General features: G+C 35.5%; 1 long non-coding RNA gene across 1 annotated transcript; it reads left to right on the top strand.

Annotated features, from left to right (window-relative positions):
- On the top strand, positions 1-24,959 carry LOC149919028 (uncharacterized). The gene is made up of 3 exons (XR_016464726.1): positions 1-17; positions 13,318-13,435; positions 24,883-24,959. It is a non-coding gene; the product is annotated as an uncharacterized LOC149919028 (long non-coding RNA).
- The last annotated feature ends 1,870 nt before the right edge of the window (positions 24,960-26,829 follow it).

Here is a 26,829-nt window from a genome sequence, read left to right as displayed (position 1 = left end):
CTGGAGGCATTCTGAAGGTAAGCAGCTTTTTTTTTTCTTTCACTTCTGTATTCACAGCATCTGCATTTGGGCTTGTCCTCAGTTGTTGCAGTTAAAGATTTTGCCACCCTGCTATTACTGCTGTACTTTCCATCACATTATAGCACTACAGTTGTTTACAGCTTTATTTTAAAAATTTGTCGAGGTTATGTTGTGTAACATTTCCTGAGACAGAGTAGGTTAATCCAAATCAGTGTACTGAGATAACAGCTCTCCACAGAACATCTCTGGCGGCAACCTGCACCTGTACTGCAACCTCTTTTTTCTTGAACGTATTAGAAAAGAAATAATTACTATTCAATTGATTGTCTTCTGCCCTTTCTGCATAGCTAGGCAGAAATCATGTGACTTGTATTTGCAGATTTGATAAGCAGAAACTGCAGCAGCTGTTTCATTCCCAGTAAGCATCCAGTTCACATAAATACTCTATGACACCCATGAACCTAACATTTACATGAGAGCCAAAATAAATTTAACTAATCTTTTTAAACAGCCTGTTCCAATTAAATATAGTAGCATTTGAGAAATTCAAGAGGAAATTAACTTGCTACATAAGACAAATTAGTGTATCAGGAGGAATTGAATTAAAAAAGTAACTTAAGTAAGTATCTTTTTAAAGAACTTGAGTAGTAACTTATTTCTTTTAGCCTTAATTGTCTTGAGCAAAAGTTAAAGAAAAAAATGTCTTCACAACAGAGGAGAAAGAAAAATGGGAGAATGAGGAAAAAGCTGCTGAAACTTTGATTCTGTTTCCTCCGCCTACTTTAACAAGTAATACAAATAGAGGGGAATAATCTTTCCAGTATTGAAGGAAGCATGCAGCTATGGAGGAAGCATTTGTGCTAGTTGGGAAAAATAAAACATTTAAAAAGTGAACAAATTGCACCTGAAGAAGAGAGAACTAAATGTATTGTTCTTTTTTGTCCAGTAGCAATTTTTTTTTTTTTCAGTAGCACAAGTTAAAGTACTCTTAAGTTTTCCTGTATATGTTCAAATGTTGAGCTCAATAGTGAGATTTTTGAAAGATACAACTTCAGTCAGATTTTAATTATTTGAGGCATTGGCTGCTTTGGTGTAAGAAAAAAAGATATATATGATAGTTATAAGAAAGAGAAGTAAAACTAGTGCCAGATAATGTGAGCAGCCCTGGGAGGTGGCAGAAGGGAGGCTTAGGAGTAACATACTCAAAGCCTTGCTTTGTTGTCTCAGTGCAGCTGTGACAGATAACCTAACAAAAAACTGGTGAACAAATAGACCAGTAAGGGAAGCAGTAACGTATTAGGCGTGATTGTGTGAATTCTGGAGCTCTGGTCTTTTGTATGTACAACAACATTCTGGGGTTTATCTGTATCCCATTATTTCCTGTAGCATGAAATGTGATTAATAGGTAGGCAGGCACAGAGTGAGGATTATGTTCTGCCTTAGCCATGATAGAGTAGTATTGGCTTTATCACACTGAAAGCCCATCAAATATTCATAGCACAGCTATAGCACAGATTTTCTGCTGAATTAATCTCTTTTCTCTAGTATGTATCTTCTATTCTATATTCAAACAGCAAATCAAATCAATACTTGCATTGATTTCCCCTGAGCTCCTTTTAAATCTGACATCCCTGTACTGGAGTTGATCACTTTCCAACTCACTTAAATTCTTGGAGGGGAAGGAGAGGGAGAATTTCTAGGTCTGCTTACCTAGGATATGGTACAAGCAAGTTGAAGGTTGTAGGCATGCCACTTCCTTAATTTAGAATTGTTGTGGGTTTTTTTATGCTAGTAGTTAAAGGAAAGACGATCATTTGCAGAGCTAAGTTACAGAAGCCTTACTCTCCACTTAGATTTAGTGTCACCACTCCTGTGTATGACTTGCAAGTCACACTTGCGTATCTGCTTTCCTGTGTATAGAATGCAACAGTTGTATTTTTCTTCTTGGAAAGATGGAAGAAATAAAAACTTTACTGACTTGTTTGTACTTCCTTACCAAACTCCTCCTCTAATAATTAAGCATGTGAAGATATATTATTTGAATTGTCCAGCAAGACAGACTCAGGATGCTTAGGTCTGAGCATAATGTCAGTGTGAATATTCTGGAGCTGAGTCATGTAATTCCTCATTCTGTCATAAGGCTATACTTGCAAGAATCTTTCCTTCAACAGAGAGAGATGCTAACAGCCATTTAAAAGTGCTTGAAGAGAAGTAAGAAACCCCAGTAGACATGGAATTAAAAAGAGCCCTGTTAAAAGTACTAAAAAAGTGAATTTGTTTACTACAAAGTTCAGCAGACTGCAAAAGGTTCAGGTGTCAAAACTAGAAACTTTCTATATTAATTTTCCTAGCAATACCTTTTGAAAACTAACTTCTATTTTTACACTGTAAAATGAACTGATATTTTTTATTTTATTGTGGGTCAAAATCTTTACCAGTTTATATTGTTTATTTGTCTAGTTAATGCATATTTCTACTGTGACTGTGTCTGAAACAATGTTTCCAAAGGAAAGCAAACAAAACTGCTTTACTGCATCAAAGCAGTGTAGAATAGAGTTTCATTTCTAACTAATGAGTAATTCTGAATCGGAGGAAAGATTATATCATTTTGATAAAACTGAAATCCAGCTCCATGACTTTTTAATGATTATGGTTTTGGAAGATGCCTTACTCTGAATCACTGACATCACCAAAAAAACAAGTCCACAAATGAACAGCAGTAATAAAATAATAAATATAAACCTTAAAACTATTTGTTTACATATTTGATTTAATATTCTGAAGTTATGTGCTGGCTTCATATAATCTTTATTTTAATTACACAAGGCTATACATTTCTACCATATAGGAAGCTCTGCATAGTACTTTACTTCCTGGAAAAATTTCACTATATTCTGTGCAGTTACTCTATTTTAACTTGTCCATTCGTTTGGAAAAATTTGATTGAATGATGGGGAATAATAATTTAAAAATGCTCTCATGTTCTGTTAACTACTGCACTGGATTTACAAGGAAGACCTAGGTCAAATGCCTAGTAATATCTAATTACAGGAATGTATGAATCTTTGAAATTTATGACATACAATTTATAAAATGCAATATCTTTGTTTAATTCCTTTCAGGAGTTTCTTCAAAAGGGTATGAAAAGGATAGCTAAAGACTGATTCCAAAGTAAAGACTAAAATCTAAATCAGTATTCTGTATTTAAATCCAGGAGTCATTCCAGCATGAGTAATTAATTTGCTACTTTAGCTCAATAAAAGGATTTGTATTTATGTAAAAGGATGTTAACTAAAATTAAAATAATGCTTGATTTTTTTTTTTTCTCTGACCTACTTCTCTTTTAGATGTTATAACTCAGAAGTCATTTTTTTCCCTTTAGAAATAGATTAAAGAATTTTAAAATAATATTTCAACACAAAGGCAGACACTTATTATAAATTAGCCACTTTTTGGCTACCTTGTGAGAAAACTGCTGCAATACAAATCTTCATCTCCAAGGAAGTCTTTATATTTTTGTAATGAACAGCTATCAAAAGAAATTTTGAAGAAATAAATGCAGGCAGGTCTTGTGTACACTCCTATGACTCAACCAATCAACCAGACTCAACTACCCTATTTAGTTTCTTTCGAAGTAATGACTTGTGCAGCCAAGGAAATGTCTTCCCTGATTTGGTTAAATCCTGTCAGCTATATTTGAAAGACAAAAACATTTCTATGGGCAAATATTTTTCTGCAGCACCATCAAGATGTTTCAGGTACTGCAATTATCTTGGGGGAACTAGCAGAGAGATATCTAGGGGAGAGATGCATGGAGACATTGATCTGAAATGCAGACTGGAATATATCTAGGGGAATCTTCTTTTAACCCACATTATGTATCCAGACTTATACCCTAATCAGTGCTTCTGGTTCAAGCAAGCGAAAGGAAAACAAGTACACTTAGAAGCACTATTTCTGACTTTAAGAATAAATACTGAAATGGATTCAGAACTCTCCATTAAGAAGTGTTTTCTACACTGAGAAAACTGCCATTATTAGGTGCAACTTTTCTTAGCATTTCAAAAATGCTTATTGTTGAAGATAAGCACTCTGAGGAAAAGCAGTAGAATCTGTCACTTTAGCCAGAGAGAGGCAGAATGAAAGGTTGAGATTTGCTTTGTTCTCACACTGTTGCCTGAAATATCAGGATAGAGAACTGCTGTATCTTTTTGAAAGGAGAATAGGACATGCAAGATGTTATTCTAAATTTAAGTCCCCAGTCATCACAATTATGTTAATTTGATGTTTTGCCTTGCCTAAAATCTCTGTAGGTTAGAGGACAGATATGTATACTTGCACTTTGGACTGAACTTGTCCACTTAACTGGCTGATTGGGAAGGGAGGTATGTGAGTCAGTCTAAGTGTAACACAAATGAAAATAAATAAATATGCTTGAAAGCTTGTTTAAAAAAAAAAAAAGGTAACTAAATATCGACTGGTAGAAATGTCTCTTTATAAAGCTGAAAAGCTTTCAGGAGCCACCTGAGAAATTCTTTGTGGTCTGGATCTACCACTCTTTTTCTCTCCTTCTTTATATATATATATATTTTTTTTTCAAAGGTGGATATGATTCTGCAATGAATATGATTGGGAGGGAAATATACATTGACAAGTATTTTTTCTTCACTGACTTCCGACTCGAGCTTTGCAAAATGGATATGCTTGTTTACTACTTGCACAGTATGCATTTAGTTATTAATTGCCTCCATTTCAAGTGACGGGATTTATGGGTGCCACTGCTAATTGCCATTACAGCATTTAGTGGCTATGATTGGCTTTCTGAGCAAACTTCTGAGCAAAAGTTTGTGTAATTATTTTGATTTTTGTTATCAAATAACTCATTTTTTTCTGAGTTAATCAACATTTGTAATCCTACAAAAGCAGCAACAAGTACACAATGGAATCACTACGTAATATTTAACAAACAGCAGCTCAATTAAGAACAGATCTTGGCTGGTGAAAGTATCCTGTTCCTGTAGCATGCCAGCCCATGGCATTTTAACTGCATCCCTGCTGACTGAATACATCACTAATTTTTTTAGTCTACCACTAGAAAAGCATGTTCTCTGCATGGAAGGGTCTTCTGGTCTAAGAGCATCCAAGAACTACGTAGGCAGCCCCTCAGAGCATCAAATAGCTGTTGTGGCTGGCAAGCTGTTGTCAGAAGAAAGAGCATTTTAAAACAAAGCAGTGTAGATTTGTAAGAGATAAAGATGGCTGGTGGTAAAGAAGCACCTTCTAACACCTGCTTAGGTGTCTTACCAGCCATCAGTGCTCCTGTACAAAAGCTGCAGAAAAAAAACTGAAGTGATTATGTCTGTGCCAAACTCAAAACCCAACAAGTGCACCTTAGATAATAAACTGTAATAAATTTATAGGGTTGTGATAAGTTTCCTGTGAATTCTTGAATTTCTGAGCAATGTGACCCATTCTATTACATTTTTTGTACAGTCAGAATGCCAGAAAGTGTGGACTGTATTTTAAGCATCCCACTTCTTTCTGTCTTGGGTAAGGAAAGCCTTGCTGTTATCTAATTACTTAATTTGTGTTAAGTGAAGTGCAAAATTCATGTGAACCCTTTTATTTATGACATGCAAACAATCAACAATGGTGATTAATTTTGTAAGAGAGAAGGAGGGAAGAGATGCGAACTATAGCTGATCTAACCTCACCCAGATAATACTGGAAAAATCTCTTTCTCAAAGCGTCATTTTTAAATTAGTATTCATCCAATGATTAAACAAACTTTTCACGATTTCATCATTTTATTGTAGAGTCATAGAATTATTTGAGTTAGAAGGGACTCTTAAAGGCAATCTAGTCAAACTCACCTGCAATGAGCAGGGACGCCTATAGCTACATCAAGTTGCTCAGAACTCCCTCCAGCCTGACCTTGTATGTCTCAAGGGATGGGGCATCCACCACCTCTCTGGTAAACCTATTCCAATGCCTCACCACTCTCACTGTGAAAAAGTTCTTCTCTATATCCAATCTAAATCTCTTTTCTTTTAGTTTGAAGACATTTCCCTTTAGCAGGGTCTGCAGTGATAGGATAGTTTGTCCCTTCCTTCTTCTAGCCCCCCCCCTTTAAATGCTGAAAGACTTCTCTATCAGCTCTCCTCAGAACCTTTTCTCCTCTAGGCTAACCAGTCCCAGCTCTCTTAGCCTGTCCTCATAGGGGAGGTGTTCCATCCCTTGGATCATTTCTGTGACCCTCTTATGGACACTCTCCAATAGGTCTACATCTCTCCTGTACTGAGCACTCTATATCTGGACATGTTACTTAAAGTGAGGTCTCACCAGCACAGAGCAGAGAAGCAGGAACACCTTCCTCAACCTGCTGGCCGCTCTTTTTTGATGCAGCCCAGGATATGGTTGGTTTTCTGAGCTAGGCACATTGTTGGCTCATGTCCAGCTTTCCATCCACCAGTACCCAAGTCTTTTTTGGCTAGGCTGTGCTCTATCCTTTCCTCCACCAGTTTGTATTGATAGCGAGGGTTGCCCTGACCCAGGTGCAAGACCTTGCATTTAGATTCATTGAGCCTTATAAGCTTCTGCTGGGCCTGTTTCTTGAGCCTGTCTATGAGAGGTATTCCATTTTTTGTGCTTATTGACCACACCACTCAGCTTAGTGTCATCTGCAAATTTGCTAAGGGTGCACTCAATCCCACTATTGATGTAATTCATGAAGATGTTAAAGGGCACTGGTTCCAGCACTGTCCCCTGGAGGACACCTTTCATCACTGACCTCCATCCAGGTGCTGAGCTATTGACTACTACTTTCTGGCCACAATCTCACAACCAGTTTTGAATTTTCTTAATATGAAGAAGTATCTTGTAATTTGAAGTAAAACATTTAGTTGAAAACATCTACATTGATAAATTGCTCTTGGTGAACCAATTTGCAAATGATTTTCACAGTGCAAAAATCTTCCTTCTATTAAAAATGTAAATTTTGCTATTGAATGCGTAGAAATATCAAGGAAACAAATGTAGGTAGCTTTATATATAGTGAGATTCCCATGAAGGGTTGGGTCCAGATCTCATTTCACATCCAAGTGAAGCAATGGAATTGTTAGAGGGTTATGTTCTACATGTTATTATTGGAATAATTGCATTCAGTACACTGAATAACTTGTTCTCTTCACAAAGAGATATGTATTAGACAAATGTTTCTAATAAGTGGCATGAATTGTCATTGTTAATATAAGGTCCAAGAAAAAAAACACAACACAGTCACTCAACCAACACACTGAGAATAATAACATCCAGGATGTATATAATGTCTTCCATTGAATGCACTTCCAATCCTTTTCAAATTTGCTTAAAAAGCAGCCATCTCTGGCAATACGCAAGGCTACCATCTTTTTAAGAAGTGGAAATGAATAATTATAGACCGTTAAAGTTTCTAGTTAACCCTGTGCAGGGAAGGTATAAAAGAATGTGGTAGATATGAGCACTGTATTGAAGTAAAAGTATAACAATCCCACCAAAATAGCATGCAGTATTAGATTTATTTCAGGAACATACTAAAATAATGTGTCATCTTAAATAATTTCAGGACAAAAAAACAAGCCACAAGGAAACAGTCCTTGAATCAAGATGTTCTTAATTTGTGTTCACTGATTTTGATGTGTATTAATATTTAAATTTTTGTAATTTTTTTATTTGACGAAAACATTTTCTTTCAGAAGATTCAAATAACTGCCAAGTGTGAAACCAGAAGGAATTCATAAATTACTATGTGTCAGTGAAAATAGTAGACTACTGCGTTTAGGTAATGATTAATTTGTTCATCTATTTCAGCTCATTATCATTTCTTATATAACGATGCTAATTGACACATTAATAGAGAGTTGCAAATTCAAAGAAAAGAGAACCAACAATTGAGTTGCATTATCCCGAGAGCTTTTACTACAATGTCAGAAAAGTATGTACTACTTTTAATTTAAGACTTATTTTTATACCTGAAACCCCCTAGTTTAAACGGACAGCAACTCTGACGTAAAGATGAATGCTGGTTGTTATGTTTTATTGCTGCTGGGTTTTCTGCGCTGTGACAAAATAACAACAGACAGTAATGCATGGTTCAAATGCTATGATACTTCATGACTAATGTAGGAGCAAAAATCTCTGAGGAATTAAAGAGACAAAAGTGTTTTAAAAGGATGAATTTTTACATAGAAAAGAAAAAACAGAAACCATTACAAGACACTATTAAAGAAAAATTGCAGAAATTTGTTGAATCAGATGAGTGGGAGCAAGAGCAAGACAAAGAGACATGAATTCCCAATTTTGTCTCAGAATTCTTTTACATTCTGGAAGATAACTCTTCTCAGTGTGATATAATAAGCATTTTGATTTTCTGTTTTCAGTTCTTATTACTAAATACATTCTCACCTTTATGAATTTGTTTCTGCGCACATCAAAATAATCTAGAAGAAATAAAATACCATCTTGGTACAACATGAATGTTTGAACTGCTGCATATTTGAATGCTATATGCAGGGATACATCCCCACTAGACCAGATTGCTCAAAATCCCATCCAGCCTGGCTGGAGGTCCAAGTGTTGTAACAGCATTGAACTCAGTAGGCTTGACATTGTTCAGACAGTTGGCAACTTCTGTTAGAAGATTTGTTTATACTAAATCTCTCTAAAGGTTTCTCTGAGCAATGTTCAAATAGCAGAAATGCAATCCTAAAAGAATCAACAAACACTTTGGACTCTGCTAAGAAGGTAAATCAGTGTAGATATATTTTCCTTTTCCCAGTTCTTAATGGAAGTCCAAGAATAGCATGTTAAGTATTTATTTTAATTACTTACCCATTTGTTTAGCTGCTCTCATTTCCATGAAGTATTTCTTTCTTTAGCACAAGAAGTTCTAGAGTTCAGTTTGGGCAGTAACACCTTTTCATGTGTTTCAGGAAGCAGTGAAAATTACTCACGCATGAAATTAGAGAAGTTTGGAGCCAGTTAGTGGAAATATAATTTGTAAGAAACTGTGAACCTAGTCTAAAAGATTAAGACTTCTCACTAAAAGGAAGCTATATGAGGGAATGGGCTCCACATATAGGCTCTGTTCCAGAGCTTTCTTCGACACTTCTTTGTTTGGGAACGTGTAAGTTTGAGGTACTCTTTTGGGCAGAGAACCTTGAGAGCTACTGACATGCTGTGACTTAATGGACAGGACAAATTGGGAAAAGATCTCTTGCTTCCTGGCCAGCTGCTTCTGGAGATTCAACTGGAGAGAGAGGCAGGAGAAAAAAGCAGGTGAAAATAGGAGTTCTTCACTAGGAGTCCTGAAGCTTATAAGACTGGCTAGATCTGTAAGTCATTGAGTTCTATGTAGCCTGATGCATACATCAGATCTAACTGGAGTTTCTATGGTAGCTCTTGTCTGGGAAGAGTAGTGATACCCTCCTACAGAACTTATCCCATGTTTTATTGTGTGATGACATAAAAGATTTTCTCAGAGGGTAGAAAATAAAGGGATCAAATTAAAAAGTCATTGCCAATGTCTAGAAAAGCCAATTAATTAGTAATTAAAAGTAATTAAATAAAAGGGTTCTTCCAATAATTCTTAAGATATTCAGTACTAGTTATTCAGTAATAAGTCATGTGATAGGTAAACATATACAGTTATGAAACTTTGGCTTGAGTTTTGCATAGGTGAGAGCAGGAAAACCAAGTCAGTTTTTCATCAATATTAATAATTAATCTAAGGGATTAGTCCTTTTTGTCGTCTTCCTGATCTGCTTTTGATTATCATCCCTTGGTCTCTTTTAGTTTTGTGCATAAACCTTTCCCATTTGTATTTTTGTAATTTGTAGATCATATAACAGCTAAGGTTCAAACTAAGCCTTTCAGTCAGTGCTAAATGCAGAATATCTGATGTTCACATCAAGCATAAGATCTGTTATAATTTTTTGCAATACCAGTAACGTATATATTTTCAGATAATAATACAAATTCATATTTGGGTAGCTTGTAAGAATTCATTGTAAGAAAAATGAAGTGCACTCTTACAGTTATCATAAATAATGTATCTGAGGAAAAAGGTAATAGACTGTATTGCCTTGCAGAGACATTCCATTGCAAAACTAGAAAGGGAAAGGAACATCCATTATGTCAGAAAACTCAGTTCAATTTCTTCTTGCACTTCAAATAAAAACTGCCCAAACTACGTGTGGTACTTAAACACAGTCATTCATTACTTTAGTTGGAACTGAAATGCCTAACATGAATAAACTAGGTTGTTCTCAAATCAGCAGATATGTTAGGCTCATTCACTTTTATGTGAATACATCCTATGTAAGTAGAGATGTTGATGAAGACTGCCAGGCCACACATGCCTAGTTGTGATTGAATGAGTTAGTAAAGGAGAACAGTTATCTCCTCTGATTCAAAAAAGCTGGACTGTCTGTTACCACTTCAACAAACTTTTATTTGTGGACCAAACCTTCAGCACACTAGAAACTGTGGATTTCTCACTTTCTTATTCTATTCTTGATAGAATACTAACAGTGCTAGATTCTTCACTATTGAGAAGGCATGGAGAAGGGTTCCTCCAGGGTGTCTGGTCAAGTATATTTTCCAGTGCAACGTGGAATAATAAGAAAGGCAAGTAGTAACATGAACGAAGTCTGGTCAGTCAGATTAATTGATGTGGGCACTTAAGACTCTGGGACTGTATATTTCAGCTGGGTTATCTGATTGAGAACTTCTAAACAGGGGATGGTGATCAGATAGAAACCTGGCTGGTTGTACAAATTGAGAAATATAGATATGGAGTGTATCGATATGGAGAATATTGATAAAAGTAAGGTTATCTGAGTGAGGATTTCTGCATCAGGATGATAAGAACTAAAGAAGAGGGAACAGTAAGGAAAATGCTGAGACACAGATCTGACAAAGAAAACTTGAGACAATGGCAAGAATCACATCTCCCACACAGACTAACTGATGGCCTATCACACTATAGACGCTGTTTCCAGGAAGATCAGCCTCGATTTTGAAGCAGATCAGATTGGGAGAGCTCAGAAAATGCAGAGCTCAGCAACCTCAGAGAGGTATGCAAGGGAAGGGACAAAGATAGGGGAATAGGTAGAAAAGGATATACATGAGTGGTATGTGTGAAACTGGGCTTGTCAGTCACTTATCTAGCTGAGATCTGTACTGGATCACTACAGTTTATACTGTCTTATGTTTCCTCATTGCATCTTTTCTTAACTCTCCCTGTGTGTTCACACTCTCTTATGTGTGTACGCACACTACAAGGACAATGCAACAGCTCCTGGTGAGAGTGGTGTGTGAGTGAGTGAAGGACAGTGAGAGTTACTGGAGTCAGGTTTGGGAAGCAGACAGGCCGTTGGTGGGTCTTGTGTGTAGGACTAAGATTTAGTGCCAACTGCTGGATTCAGGTGTGAGGTGTAAGCCTAAGGGGCTGTGATGTGAGCAAGTGGGGGAGTCTCAATGCTATTTACTGGGACAAGTGTGGGCCTTTTACTCCCAGCAACTTGGATGGGAATTGTATGTGCTCCGAGACCAACTACTGCTGGGAATCCAGTGTGACTGTGTCCTTGTGTGTGTGTGACATGAAATGATTATTTTCTGGCTACTGGGGGGTGAAATGTGAGTGGAATTTAGTGCCAGCTACAGGACTCAGGCTGATATGGGTAAGGCAGGTGTGGTCCTGAGCCAAAGCAACTGGAGAAAGTGGCTGTGCTCTCTTCCTCACTTGAAACACAAAGCAATGAACTTGACTTTTTAAACATGGAAGTAGAAACCCCCAGAATGATTCTTGTGGTAGTAAGATTTACCAAAATACAGGACGAGTAGATTCAAAAAAAGAAAATTCCATTGCTCTCCTTTTGAGTCATCTCTGCTTCTCAGAAAAAGAGGTCCTGTTTCTGGAGGCCAGAAAGAGGGAGTAACCAGAGGTATTGTTTGATGTTTATAACACTAAATTGCAAAAGAATAAACCAAGCTTTCAGTCTCTGTAGGATATTTTTTGTCTTTTATCTGTTGATGTTCATATAAAATGTTTAACTATTTATGGTTGCTGATATTACCTTGGCAAGGATTTAAATTCATTTTGCTTACTTTCTTCTCACTACTCTAAAGTTTTCTTGCAACTTTTTAAGCAACTATACATACATTATAAAACAAAGTAGTTGGAAAAGTTGTCTGTCTTGCAATGTGTTGTCATTTTTTGCAAAGACAACCTGAGGAAGACGGTCTATTTGATACCCATAGAAATCAGTAGGACTGCTTCTGTTTATTTTAATCAATGTTTTATGAAAGCTTATAAATTACATGCACCAGACAATAAAATTAAGTTCTTGGTCTCCATAACATCTGCCAAAATTGCCATAATTGCCCACAAATGGGGAAATGTCTTGCTGCATGGTTTAGTCTCAGATCTGCATTAAAAAGATTAGTTAAATTTATTGTGTTCCTTCTGTCTATAATTTTTCCTGTGGGAAATGTTTAAAATGTTAAAAATGTGACTTCTTATTATGTCCAGTATTCCTTTTCTTCCTGGTATGCTTGATTTCATACTAGATCTTACCAGTTACCAAACTGCACTCTTAACAAAAAGTAACTTTAAAAAAAGAAAAAAAAAACCAACAACATACACAGCTGTTTCCCATTGCTAATGTAAAGAACAATTAAAAAAACATTATAATAAGGACAGTCTTTTAACTTTTTTCAAGGCAACTGCAAGTAATTTAATTGCAGCATGTGCAAAGAATTTCTAAGGAGACTAATTAACATATGTTTATTTCTAATGTTTCCACTTTTCACCCAGCCCTGAGGGAACTGCTAAGTGCTTGTTACTGATCAAGAACAGCTAAGAAAGCAAACATCTTTCAGAATTAGCAAGTATCACTGCTCATTCATCTGAAGAATCAATTACTGTGCTTTTGCTGTAACTGTGGAGAAGGGCAAAACTGGTCTTACTCCAGTTGCAGAATTGTACTGAACTGTTGATTGATCATCTTTTTCTTCAGATGAGAATACTCCTCTGTATTCTCCTTTTATAGCAAATTATCCTTTTGTAGAAATGTTTCACTTCCCTATACTGTCAATAGGTTTAATATCAACAAGGCTATAGAAAGAGTTTACCAAAAAGAGAACTAGCATACAAAACAGTTATTAATATCTATTAATAGAACCTGGAACTGTTGAAAATAATCAGCTGCCCCATTCAATTGCTGCACTGGTACAGGATCTTTTTTGCCTCTTCAGAAGAATAAAACTCAGCAACATGAAGTCCATATACCAGAAGCAGAACCAGAAGCTGAAGCAGAAGGGATCCCTGGTTTGCAGACTGAATATTTTGGCTATTTTGTGCAATTCAAAGAAGGTATGATGGCAGAGTCAAGGAAAGCTCAAATTATTTATGGCTGACACAGGGATATTATCCTCTGCATAAAAATTGTGTTGAAGAGATGGAAGATGAACAAAGTACACATGGTATGCATGAGTATGAGAGAAAGCATATGTGGCATATGTTTCTCTAAATCCTAAAAGGATGACTTTATGCTTATTTTAACCATACAGTTATTTAAAATACTGCTGAAAAATCCATTTATCTGGAAAATGTGCACAAAGTAATTAAAACATGCCAATAATTCAGTAATTGTATCCCATGCTATTTAACATTATTGGGTGGGCATATTAAACTATAGGACATCTGGAGGATGAGGGTAAAAACAGTCCACGCTGGTGCCAGATTTGGCCTAAGTTCGTAATTGTCTGAGACAGACCTCTATGCCAATTAGCATCAAATAGGCATCTGTTTTGTACATTTAGGATCTGATTGAATGAGTCAAACTTTTACTCATCAAAGCTATCAGACAGAATCAACACTAAGACCTACCAAAACCATTCTATGGGAACAGATATACAAGGATAATGTTGAATGTCAGGGAAGTAAAAAGAGAAAAAAGAAAGAAAAAAAGGGGGGAACAGTCATGTGGGTTGGCCCCTATTTAATAATTGCAAAAGGATAAATGAGAATTTAGCAAAAATTATTCATTTATGGAAAACTCAGACCTTTGTTTAGTAATCAGATTAAATTGCGTATAAAAGAGGACAGACTCTTACCTTCTAGCAAATGCGATATATGGTTAAGTTTCCTCTGCCAAAGCCAATTAAAACAATGATTTTTCAAATAAGAGTGAGTAATGGAGCAACTACATATGGAAATGAAAGCAAGCTCTGTTTCAGTAGTGTTATTTACAGTGCTAAACATCAGAGGATGATGCATATAACAATGCCCAAGTTGGGAATAAACAGTTCATTTGAAAAGAAACTCAGGCTAAAGTTAGATAAACTTTAGTATTCTTTTATTCTGCTTTTTTCTTAAACATACAAAGGAATAATATCCCTTCTCTTATTCATTTGGGCTTTGCAAAAATAAAGTGTGTTAGAGGTGATGATTTTGTGATAATTGTAGGTGTATAAACTGAGACTATTACTTCAAGAATCCTGAGAATAGTTTTGTTATACTTACTAGCAATGATGAATTAAGAAGTGCCTAAAAGAAAAGATAGGATACATGGGACTTTTACTGGAGCCATAAAATTGCAGTGTACAATTCATTTCTTAAGGACTTTAAATAAAGATTTATTTTGTGTATAGTGTACTACAAACAGTCTCAGAATCACAAAAGAAGATAAGGTAAATATATAGATAGATAGATAGATATAGATATATAGATCTGCTGCAAAATGTGGACATGCTAACAGCCAGGGAGCAAAATGCTGTCGTTGTTCATATGCAGTTGATGGTTTCATTCGCACTGGATAGGAATGGTTTGAAAGTATCCCTGAAAGTAGAAGAAAACTGCAGTTGTCTGTACAGAATAACTAAAGAAACAGAAATTCAATCACAGTAAAATCTGTCCCAAAGACACTTTCTGCATCGGGAAGCTACAGTTTATTATTAGAAGATCCCTGGGGTTTCCAGGATCTTTGAGGTGCATGGAAGAAGGCAGAACACATTCTCTTAACTTTTTTGATGTTTCAAAATGCGGACATCAAAGGAAAGCAGCATTGAAAGAGGGAAAGATAGAGTCTGAGAAAAACAACAGAGATAAAAGTTGAAAATAGCTAGGTAAAAACCAGAGGACTGAACCTGACATGATATTTCTTAAATGTGTTCCTTTGCAGCCAAAACTCAGTGAAAGCTCTCAAGAAGACTTTATATATAATAGTTATTTTCTGAATTTCAAAGCCATTTTATGCTATTTCGTGCATTTGTCCATCTCAAGGAATGGCTTAAAATAAAATCAGCATGGCTAAATGTAATTAGGTGTTTATTATCCGTTTCTGAAAGGAGTGATGTATTTCCCATTATTGCAAAGGCTTCAGAGAGGCTAGCTGACTGTCTCTGGGAGTGCTTTTTGAACTCAAAGTAACGCTATGAAAAAAGAATAATGTTCTTTTTAAGAAAATGTAAAGAAACTTGTCTAACTTTTTTGTTGTTGTTGTTTGAGATGCAGGCTGTCCTACCTTCAACCTGATGCAGCTAATCAGGGATATTAGTAATTTTAGTAGACCCCAGTTTGGTTTCCCAGGTTGTATTGTTTGTATTTAGGTTGAAGCTGTATATTGCAAGTTTAGTCCTGCTCACATTCATAAGTAGTAGATCTGTTTTTGCAATCTCATTGGAAACTACTAAAAAGAAAGCCGAACTTTTTGCATCTGATATAAAAAACAGACTGTATGCATGTCACTTACTCTTCTGAGGTGCTATAAGGTGTGTTTCCTTTAAGACCATTTCTTCACTGGGAAATAGAGAATACCAAGCCTTCCATATACCAGAAATGTGCTTCTTGTGGAGACGTAGCTTGAAGCACAGCAATCTCCAGAGGATTCCCTGAGGTGCCCATCTGGCTGCAGATGTCCAAAAAACAACACCAGAATAAAGCTTCTCTATCTTTTATTATTACTGTTATTATTCACTGAGCTCTGCCAACTGATATCAACTATATCTGCTTTTACTGAGGTCTTCCCAAGTGGAAGAACTGTGTCAGAATGTAGGCATGTGTGGCGTCCAGCTTGAGGTAACATTCCCAAAGGCAGGAGAATAGTAAGGAATATGGGGAATTGCTTGCAGGGATTCAATGCAATGTTCAATAATGGCTGCATTGAAACATGGGAAAGTCTAGTCAAATTATTCTTGTAAGGATTCAGCGTTGTCCTCTATGTAAATAGCCTTTGTCTAGAGACATATTCAGTCTTTATCTGAATTCAGAGAAACCTTTGTTACACACCCTGTGAAAGAACAAAACAAGTTGTTCTAGGAATTGGCAAAATGATCAGTGCCAGGAAAATCCAAGACATTAACCAAAAGAAATATTTTGTGGGGGGAAAAAAAGACATAGAAAAGGTATTTCATAGATATCTATATCTAATGTTGTACTAAGGTAGTTCCAAACTGTGAAGATATTTATTCTTGTTTTCCTGTACCTGTAAGCAATAGGATCTCTGGAAAACAGAAATGTGACTATGATACCATAACAACTAATACATTTTATCTTTGTTTTGCAATTCACTTCCTGCAAAATTCAACAGAAAGTAGTTTAAAATGGTGTTGTTGGGATGCACAAATTGAGGAATTGTCTTCTAATTAGGCACTGAATCACAGGTGATCTATCTCCCAGTTTCACACTTACCAGTGTCTTTAGTTTACGCTATATTTTGTATATACAGTGTTTTTTCTTCTGTGAAATGTAAACAATGACACTTGAACTCCATATATTCTCTCTCTTTTCTATTGTTTTCTTTTTTTTAATTACTATTATTCATGTGGTCTTTAGTGCAAAAATATTTGCTTATAACATCAAACTTAATTGGTCTCTGGCTTTGGTCTAATGGTTTTAGAACTGCTACAGCAATAGGAGAAGCAACATAAACTATATTCCTCCCAGCCTCTCAGACAGAGAGACAAAGATTGGCAGATACAGACATTGCTAAACCATTCACAATGGGAGAAGAGGGAACTGCTGCTGTAAATCTAGCGATTGAAATCATAGTTTATGGACATCTGCAGACACTTGCAAATGGTGCTATCTCAATCCCATTGAAATTAGAAGACTTTGCATATCTTCTTAATATTAATGGGTAATTACTTCAGTAATGTTCCCATTCCATAGTCTTTGTATATTTCACTTTCTCTTATGACAAAATCATATGACCAGTATAAGTTAGACAAGATGCCTGGAGTCCTTCCTGTCTGATTGAACTCTCTACAAAATGAAGTGAAATTAGGATGCTGTGCCTCAGGTTATCCTGAACTTCAGAGACCACATAGAGATGTCCACATAACCTGAAGGTATGGCCATGTCTCAGACTTGCCGACTGTTGTTTCTCTGCAATTCAAGCGTTCTGCTGTGTGCCTTTTATGACGTTTGGTTTTCCCTAAGCTGACCAGTTAGTAGCACAAAAATTGACATCACTTTTCCCTTCACCATCCAGTTTCACTTTCTGACCAGTTTTTGAGCATCCAACCCAAAGCTCACTAATGTCTGTGATGACATGACATTGTTTGAAATATCACTTTCTGTTGAATGTTCTACCAAAAAAAGAGGCTGAACTGAATTGCTGTCACACCTGCAAATGTATATGGTTCTGGATCACATTGCATACAAAAACATAGACTAATGTTTCAATTTTCATATTTATATGGTGTTTGATTTTCAATTCAGCTCACTATTTCGCTTCAATAACAAGTAAAATGACGTCAGAAAAAAATGCCTGAAAATTATTTTCTGATGTAGAAATCTGTAACCCCATTTATTTACTTATTTACTTTTAAGTGTAATCATACATCAGATATTGTGTCTGTTTTCTTGCTTCCAGAGTGGTTTGAGTGGAATCATAGAATTGCTCAGGTTAGAAAAGACATTAGAGATCATTAAGTCCAACCACAAGCTAACCATACTACCCTAACTGTAACAGCCCTCCTCTAAATTTTGTCCCTGAGCACCACATTTAAATGATTTTAAAACACACTCAAGGATGGTGACTCAACCACCTCCCTGGGGAACTTATTCCAGTGCTTAACAACCCTTTCTGTAAAGAAGTTTTTCCTTATATCCAACCAAAACTTACCCTGGAACAACTTAAGGCCATTTCCCCTTGTCCTGTCAAAAGTGAGGAGAAACCAACCCCATTCTTGCTGCAATCACCTTTGGAAGAGGGTAATGATGGATAATAAAAAGACAAATTTTGTGAACTTGAGAGTAACCATATATCCCAAATGGTATAAAATGCACTTGTAAGACAACAGTTGTAGAGGCTTCTTACAAAAGTGAAGCCATCTGTTGTATCTTGCAATTATTTATTTTCAACTGTAAGGGATCTACAAGTGATTAAGAGAAGACAAAATTACTTCCAATGTCTTTAGGTGTACATATATGTGTACGCATACATATTTTGAGAAACTAAACTATAAATATGTTTTATATATCATTTGAATAATTTGAATAATAAATGCACTACAAGCTGTTCAGTTCTTGAAGACTTTTTAGTTGTGTTTTCAGGTCAGGAAGAAATTCAAGCTGAGTTGACACTAAAGTTATCTTATTGAAAATAACGTTATTGAGAAATAGACACAGGAGTCCCTGCCGGTTCTGTCACAAAGTCCTGTGAGGAAGTACTAAAACCTCAATGAAGTATTCTTGATGAGCCAGCTGTCAGACAGTGATTCAAATGCTCTCAAAGGATAGCAGAAATATGCTGCTTTGTATGGAGCCAGTCAGATTTCTCACAAGTATAGTTCCAGATACTTTGGGATATTCAACACATATTCTCTTTCATTTAAAAACATCTCACAGTCATAAAATGGACAATGTTATGTTTTTGTGAGTTTTCTCATGCTGTGTGACAAAGTGTTTTTCCAATTTTACAGTCTCAAGTTGCACTAGTGAAGATTTACATTGGATATTAGGAAGAACCTCTTCTCAAAGTGAGTGAGCAAGTACTGGAACATGCTGCTCAGGGAAGTGGTGGAGTTCCCATTCTTAGGAGATATTTAAGAGATGTGTGGATGGAGCACTAAAGATATAGTTTAGTGATGGGATTTGGTAGGCCATGTTGATGTTTGGTCTTAGAGATCTTGAACATCTTTTCCAACCTTGATGATTTTTATGATATGACAAATTTAATAAGAGATTAAGTTAGGGGACCTCTCCTTTCTATCCGATTCTTGTTTCTATGATTCTTGGATCTCCTTCCTTTCTTGGACTGGAATAATTATTATGGGATAGATCTGAGGACATCAGACTGTATTATTTTCAAAATACATACCACCTGTGAGACTGACAAAGTTTTGTTGAAATTCTGGTGAATATCCTATCTTGATGTAGCCCAGTATGCCACACCCACATGTAACAGACATCAAGGATAACACGTCTAACTGTATTGATATTCAAAGATGTGTGTTATAATGCTTCTTATTTCTGGGTGTTTATAAGTTGTAAATCTGGATGTCTTCAGCAATACAAGATACTGGCAATCAGTGTTGTCTGTAATTCTTACAGACAAGTGATAAAAAGCATTATGTAGAACTAAAGCAGGATTCCATCAATTTGAAAATCAGTGTAACTTGGTAGCAGTAAGATCTGCAGGAGATCTGTGTGTGTTTCCTTGCCATAGGTTCTGTCCCTGTTTCTACCAAATGCACTTTTGTGGCTGTGGCTCTGGACTGTCTCTCAGATCTGGCACAGGACTTGCAGAATGCACTGCTGATGTACTCAGGATTTTTTTGTGCTCTGTAAGTCCCAGAGTTCACCCTTTAGAGACAGTCACAGTGAAAAGATATTCTCCTTGATAGTGCCCAAGATAAGGTAAAACTACTTGATACTGCACAAAATGTATCACAACCATACATTTGGACATGAAAGGATTCTTTGGAAAAGATCTGTACTTGCCTCCACACTTCCTACACTAAGGATGCTCTTCATTAGCCAGAGCTAAAGGAGAAGTCTAAGATTTGCACACTAAATACATTATTAATTTTAACTGTTGAATTTTCAACATAGATGGTATAAAAATGCATAGCTTACTTCTTCCAAATCACCCCCCAGATGTATGTAGGTCCAGCAGGCCCAGCTGCAGCATGCCAGAACAAAGATTCATTAGGTTTAATGATCCCTTCACTTTTATGCATGCTGAATAGTAAACTGCGTAAAATGTCCAGCCAGTCTGTGCACTTGCATTAATAGAGTTTTGTTGGACATTTTATAGTCTAAAATGCAATCCCAATTCGAAACACATTAGCCTTGGAAATGTTTTATTGGGAGATGAATGACGTTTGCAGACTACTAAAAATTATAGATCTGGGATTGCTCTTACATACTTGTTTCTTCCCCACGAGAGAGCCTGATTGCTGCACAGCTACAGGAGATATAAGTAACTTCAGAGAAAACAGTTACACTCAGTGCTCGTACACATCAGCAAAAGATTAATTACTTCCCTTTGTCAGAGCTAGATAATACAGAGCTGAGCTTCAACTCCGTATTAGGTGGCAGTCTTTCTTCTGTTTCAGGTTCACCTGTGATCTAGCAGCCAGTTGTTTTCTTGTTTAGTAAAATGATTTAATTTTGGAGTAAATCCCCCCTGCACACACACACTGAAAAATATCCAAAGAAACAAAATGGAGAACAGCTTTAGACTATAGCTCAGGAGTGTGTAATATCCTAAAAACTTTGCTTTCCTGATAGTAGTAGTAAACTGACTTCGAACAGCTTGAAACCACACACAAGATGGGAATGCTTAGTACAGGGGTTACACTAAATCTCCCCAGAAATAAAATTTGTCCCCATGTTTGCCACATAGGTGGTATGGGGTCCCAAAGCCTAACTGATTTGCTATACAGATCTGTTTACTTTTGTCCAATTACTTGGTTCTAAAGAAGTGGTAGAGGAGAAATTCTTTCATGAAATGTTGGTCACCTATTTTTCATGGCATAAACCATAACTTAAAGCTGGGTGTATTGATAGAAATGTATGTTACAATCAATTTTAGAAGCATAGGACTAATTCTTTGGATCAGGATCTGAGAGTTGGTGACCATGTCACATGCCATGGTAGAAATTATTGCCTTGGTCACTGTAAATGAGTGAGATTGGGACAGGGAGAACTTCAGGTCTACTAGGTTCTCTGGCAAACATATATCTGCACTGTTTGTTGTTCAGTTGGCTTTAACCATCCTGAATGCTAATAGGAAGCAAGATGGGGCAGTTGAGAAATTACTTTTAATGTATTCATTCACTGGGAGTGGGCCTGGAATGTAAATATGTATGGCCTTGAATTAATGATGTCTAAAATGGAATTCTGTATTGTGTTTTATAAATGATGTCTGCTATGGTGTACAATGGAAGATTTATACTGGGAGTCATAAGAATCACTATTTAGAATAGCAGATGTTTTACTGAAAAAAAAAGATTCAGGAAACTTTACCATGGAATAAACTGTCCAAAAGAAATATTTCTTTTCCACTGTCAATTACTGCATACCTTATGCTTCAAACTAAAGGATATTATTACTTTCTAAGAATTATGATGTGTCCTGAAAGAATGATTTAGTGGCTGCCAGAATATTCTCTCAAGCTTCAACCTTTCATCAGATTTCATTCTTCTTTTTATACTCCTGAGATATAAAACAGAAAAAAATTGTTAGTGATTTATACTGGAAAAAAAATTATCCTAGTTATAACACGCTGCCTAGTATGCAAGAGAGTAATCCCCAGTATATAAGACACAGCTATATTTTACTCTCCTGCTAATCCTTCTACATAATGTTTCCTGGTTAGGTCAGGTCAGGTCTATATTTTGTGTTCCTTAGTAAATGTTTAGTTGTTGTAAAATAGTAGTGATAATAATAATCATCATCACTTTCAAGAAAAAAAAAAAAGAGAAATATTTATGTTTTATTTTTAGAGTATTTGATTTGATGACATCTGAAAGCTTTGTTATGTAAGTATAACAGGGACAAAAGAAATAATTTTTTAATCTTCCTGTAATTAGAACTAGTGTGAAAATTGCTGCATATTTTCTCTAAATATCAAGGAAATAAACCCAAATATAATTGAATTCTAATGTGAGCTTCAAAAGCAACAAATTCATATGAATATTTCTAAGCTGGCATTAAAAATTCCCTCTGCTTGAAAAAAGAGATATTAAAGAGTTCAGCTAAACTGGTAAAGCATATAGTTAACAAGACTTGTGAGATATGAAGAAAAAAAAAAAAAAAAAAAAAAAAACTGAAGCCAGGTAGTATTTGTGTGTACCATTCTCAGAGAAATCCTTACAAGGAAATACAAATATTTTCCTGAGGTAAGCTCACATGTAAGTATTGCATTTATGAGGTAGTGAGACAATAAGAATTACTTGGAAATGTTGCTTTGGACCTCCTCCCTTCATTCAGTATCTCCTATTACTCTCTCCATCAGGGCTGCACCTCTCTTTTTGCCTCTAGTTTTTCTTATGGAAAAGAAAAACAACAATACAAAACTAAACGATTTTATCATAAGTACCTTTTGTCTCATATTGGTTTAGTCACTAAGTCACCAACAACAAACTGATCAACGTGCACTGCACCCATAACATGAATAGATAATCGAAACCTTGTTCTTCCATAGCACCATGTGAATAGCTGGAGCTTGACCTGTGTTAAGCAGCCAGCTGTCTTCTTACTTTCTCACACTGACACTTCCAACACCTTTGTGTGAATTTCCTGCCTTTAAACTGAGTTTAATTCAGATCATGTTGCACTTCATTATAGGCTGTCAGAAATGTTTGGATTTTTTGACTGCTCCCAGTTTGTGTTCTCTCAGTGTGTATGGATATTAGAAGTAGATGACTGCTGTCCACACAGGGGAAAGTTTTCAAAGTCTAGAGTGAGAGTCAGAAATCAGAAGCTTGTGCATTTAGTTAGCTTGGCAAAATACATAAAAATAATTGAAATTGCTATGCTCACTGACATCTGCTAGAAATTAAGCAGCAAGACCAACCGTTCTTTCTCAAAGATATTTACTCAACCAATATTCTTAAGGCGTATAATACCTAAGTATATTAGCAAGTATGAGTATATGTTAGTTTACATTTGTATATTAACAAGACTAATTTCAGCTCAGACTCCAGAAGCAGGCAGGTTTAGTAGAACATCAGTATTATCGTAGAATCATAGAATCATTAGAGTTGGAAGGGACCTCTGAAGGACGTCTAGTCCAACTTCTTTTGATGCAGCACAGGATATGGTTGGCTGGCTTTCTGGGCTGCGAGGACAAAATTATCCTGTAGGATAAGTACATACAGGTTTATATGTATACATACATGTGTGTGATACATACATATATATAAACCTATATGTGCACTCACAAATATACATACATACTCATATCCCAAAAGTTCAGGTTAACTCAGTAAATAATGCTTATTATTCCCCTCAATTTTTTGCTCAGCCCTTCAGTACTAAAAATTAAAAAAAAAAAAGCTTATTGGATGTGATAATACAATCTTTTCATTATTTTAAAAAAGTTAAATAGTTTCCCAAATAACAGATGAAATTATCTTGAATCGAGCAATTTGGATAGTAAATATTCTTATGAAAAAATCCAGTGTACTGTAAAAACCACATTGTATCCAAATTATCACTTAAATTTAATTTTTATGTACACTGAATTAAATCTTTATAAATGCACTTCTTGTAATAATCTCTTAAGGCTACAAACTCGTTTCAATTACATTCATGATAGTTGATTACATCTACCTTGAAAATTATGTTCTGTGTGAAAAGGAAATACTGCTACCAAAAGTAACTGTTTGTGAGAGTTTAAAGTGTCCTAAATTCTCTACTCTTTCTCTGCAACTATATAAAGCAGATCTAAAGTACTTTTGAGTCAGAGCTCTCCATTCAGACCAGTATGCTCATTTGCCCAACAATTTTTTCTAAAAGCAGTAGATTTTGCAAGTCATTACAGAAATGTACATTTGTTTACTCCTCTGTTTTAGGGAGAAGAAAATACCTATGGGATCCATAATTATTGAGAAATATCAGCAATTTTATTTCCCATCACTTCTAAAACAATATAATCAAAAGTCTGCTGGGTGTTTTGTATTATTTATTCAATATAACAGCTATTTAGTGAATGTTTTATTTAAAACAAGAAGAAGAAGAATTACATGCCTTTCCAATAATAAACAGCGCCCACAAAATATGTTTCAATGTATCATTTCATAATTTAGTAAACAAGAAAAAGAGAGTCTTCCAATTTTATATGCTATCCTTCTTTTTAATTGCATTTACAAAGGAAGAAATCTGCAAAAATAGAGATCGCTTTCCTCATTGATCTAACCAATCATTTCTAATATGATATGCCAACTTGCATATTCACAGTTAATATGGTTAGAAAAAAAATGTTCAAAAGATCTTAGAGCATTCTTTTTTCCAAAACATCAGGTTTTATTGATTTCCATTTTGCGAATGACTTAAACAAAACTGTACATGCTTAATAATTAGTATCTTTCTCAACACACTGCACTTAGGTTTGTGTATAAGGGAGGAAAGGATGTTGACCAAATTATTCACTCAGCTGTTCCTTTTGGCAATTTTTACGTGAATCAACTGTAGAAATGATTGCTGTTTCCTTATAAATCCCCTGTAAATATTTTTGTGTACTCTATAAAAGTGTTTGGACAATTTACTGATAGTGGGCATTCCTTTCTGTGAATTTTCCTTGTCTACGTTAATGATTGACCTCATGTCAAACATGATATTTTTATTATTTATCCGATTTTCAGATGTGAACATTGTTTCAAGAAATCCTTTGGGTCTTCTCACAGAAGTGTGAGGAGAAAAAAAATATCAGGAAATGAACAAAACTGCAATATGACAAGTAACTTCAATCATGTATGGACCTGTTTCATGCCACTAGAGAAAGGACATTGAGTTGCTCAGTTATGTGGAGAGAAGAACAACAAAGTTGGAAAAAGGACTATAAACAGCAGAAATATATTGTAATTTTCAGAAAGAAAAATAAAAATGCCTTTACGAAACTGTGACACAAGTGACCAAAAAGTGTAAAATACAAGTAGACAGAATTTAAAATGTATTTAAACATACTACATTAGGCACTGTTCTCATTGAAAATTATACTACTTGTTCTGAGCCGAAATCAACTAAATAAATTAACAGATAACAAATGATGTGAGAAATTGTAGTTAGCTACAGTTAAAGTGAGCTTGGTTATATTGTTGAAAACATTCAGTAGATTTAAGAGTACTTACTTTTTACATAAAAATATATATATATGTGCACAGAAGTTTTTCAGATAGATACCTTAGTAAACAAAAGAATTAAGAGAGCAGAGTACTATTTTATTTAATAGGATAATAATGCTTGTGAAATACATGTTGGTCTTTTAATTTTTTTCACATGAGAAATAGAATCTTAGCTGTGTAGCTCCCATGAGTCCTTCTGTTTTGTATGTGAAGCTATAAAATACAGTAGACTGTCCTTAATTGTGCATGTACCATGACAGTGACTGCAGACTACCTGAACTAAAGCTGACATCTTAGGGTTGTTGTTTTTTTTTTCTCTGCTAGCTTTATCATAATTTTCTCATTTTTTTATCCTAACATTTATTTCCACTGGAATAAAATCTGTCTCCTCAGTTCAATAACAGCAATAGTCATTGGAAGTAGGAAAAAGCAATATTGTTTTAATCATGTTTTTCAAAAATATATCTTGAACTCTTTTCTTTGAGCTTATTGTTTGTTCAACAGGTAATTTTTGTCTGATATTTTTCACTTCAACATTAATACTTTGGAAGTGAAAAACAAATTACAAAGCATCAATGGTAAAATTCCCACTGACCTCAGTCAAGGCAATAGTGACCAATTGCATTAAATGATTAATAGCATTAATATAATTCTGTAAATCCTTTATTCTTCAAAGTGTGCAATTTCAGCCATCTGTAGGAATACTCACGCAAATCTCTCCAGCAGGACGAGTCAGAGTCCCTTGTAATGGATTAATGATATGATGTTTTCTACATTTCTGTTCTCTTCTGTTATTGTTTACTTCCCTGTCTTTCCTCTTCTCCTTTTCCAATATATCTTCTTTTTTACTGTCTCTTGCTCTGTTCATATTTCTTTTAAGGTTTTGCGCCCTCATTTTTCAAGCTTCTTACCAGCTGTTATTTTTTAACTTCTTTTGCTCTACCTCAAAAATAGAATACCATCAAGACTCCAATAGAACTGTAAATATATTGTTTTCCTGTGAGCCTTGTTGAGTTAGAAGGGTTGTCTGCCTTGTCAGGCTACATTTGAGCTTCTGCATTTGAGCTTCACGTGAAGCAGACCCTGTTGAGAGTGAAACAGCATTTAATGTACTGCCTATGCATCTCAGACTGACAGCTTAATCATAAACAGGTGTCTTCTTTAGAACAGGGGAACATCTTAATCCACAAGTCTTCAAATGGAGACCCAGGTGTCTGACAGAAATGTTATGTCTAAGTCTTATGAACTTTCCTGTTCCTCTCAGTTTTAACATCTTTTCTCTAGTCTTCCTCTTTTCCTGTACCTAGGTCTCACACATAGCACTTTGAGTATTTTTAGAAATACATACATTTTGAATTGTAATTCTCTATTGAGAAGCCCTTGTTAAAACAATGTCACAGAGACCTCATTCATGTGTTTTAATGACTCTCAAACCACATTTCCTGGGGTTCACTGTCAGAGAAAAGA

Source organism: Phasianus colchicus, chromosome 2, assembly GCF_987193195.1.
Source record: "Phasianus colchicus chromosome 2, bPhaCol1.hap1.1, whole genome shotgun sequence".
In the NCBI taxonomy this organism is placed as follows: domain Eukaryota; kingdom Metazoa; phylum Chordata; class Aves; order Galliformes; family Phasianidae; genus Phasianus; species Phasianus colchicus.
Note: the sequence above shows the minus strand (reverse complement) of the source record. Positions and strands in the feature narration are given on the sequence as shown.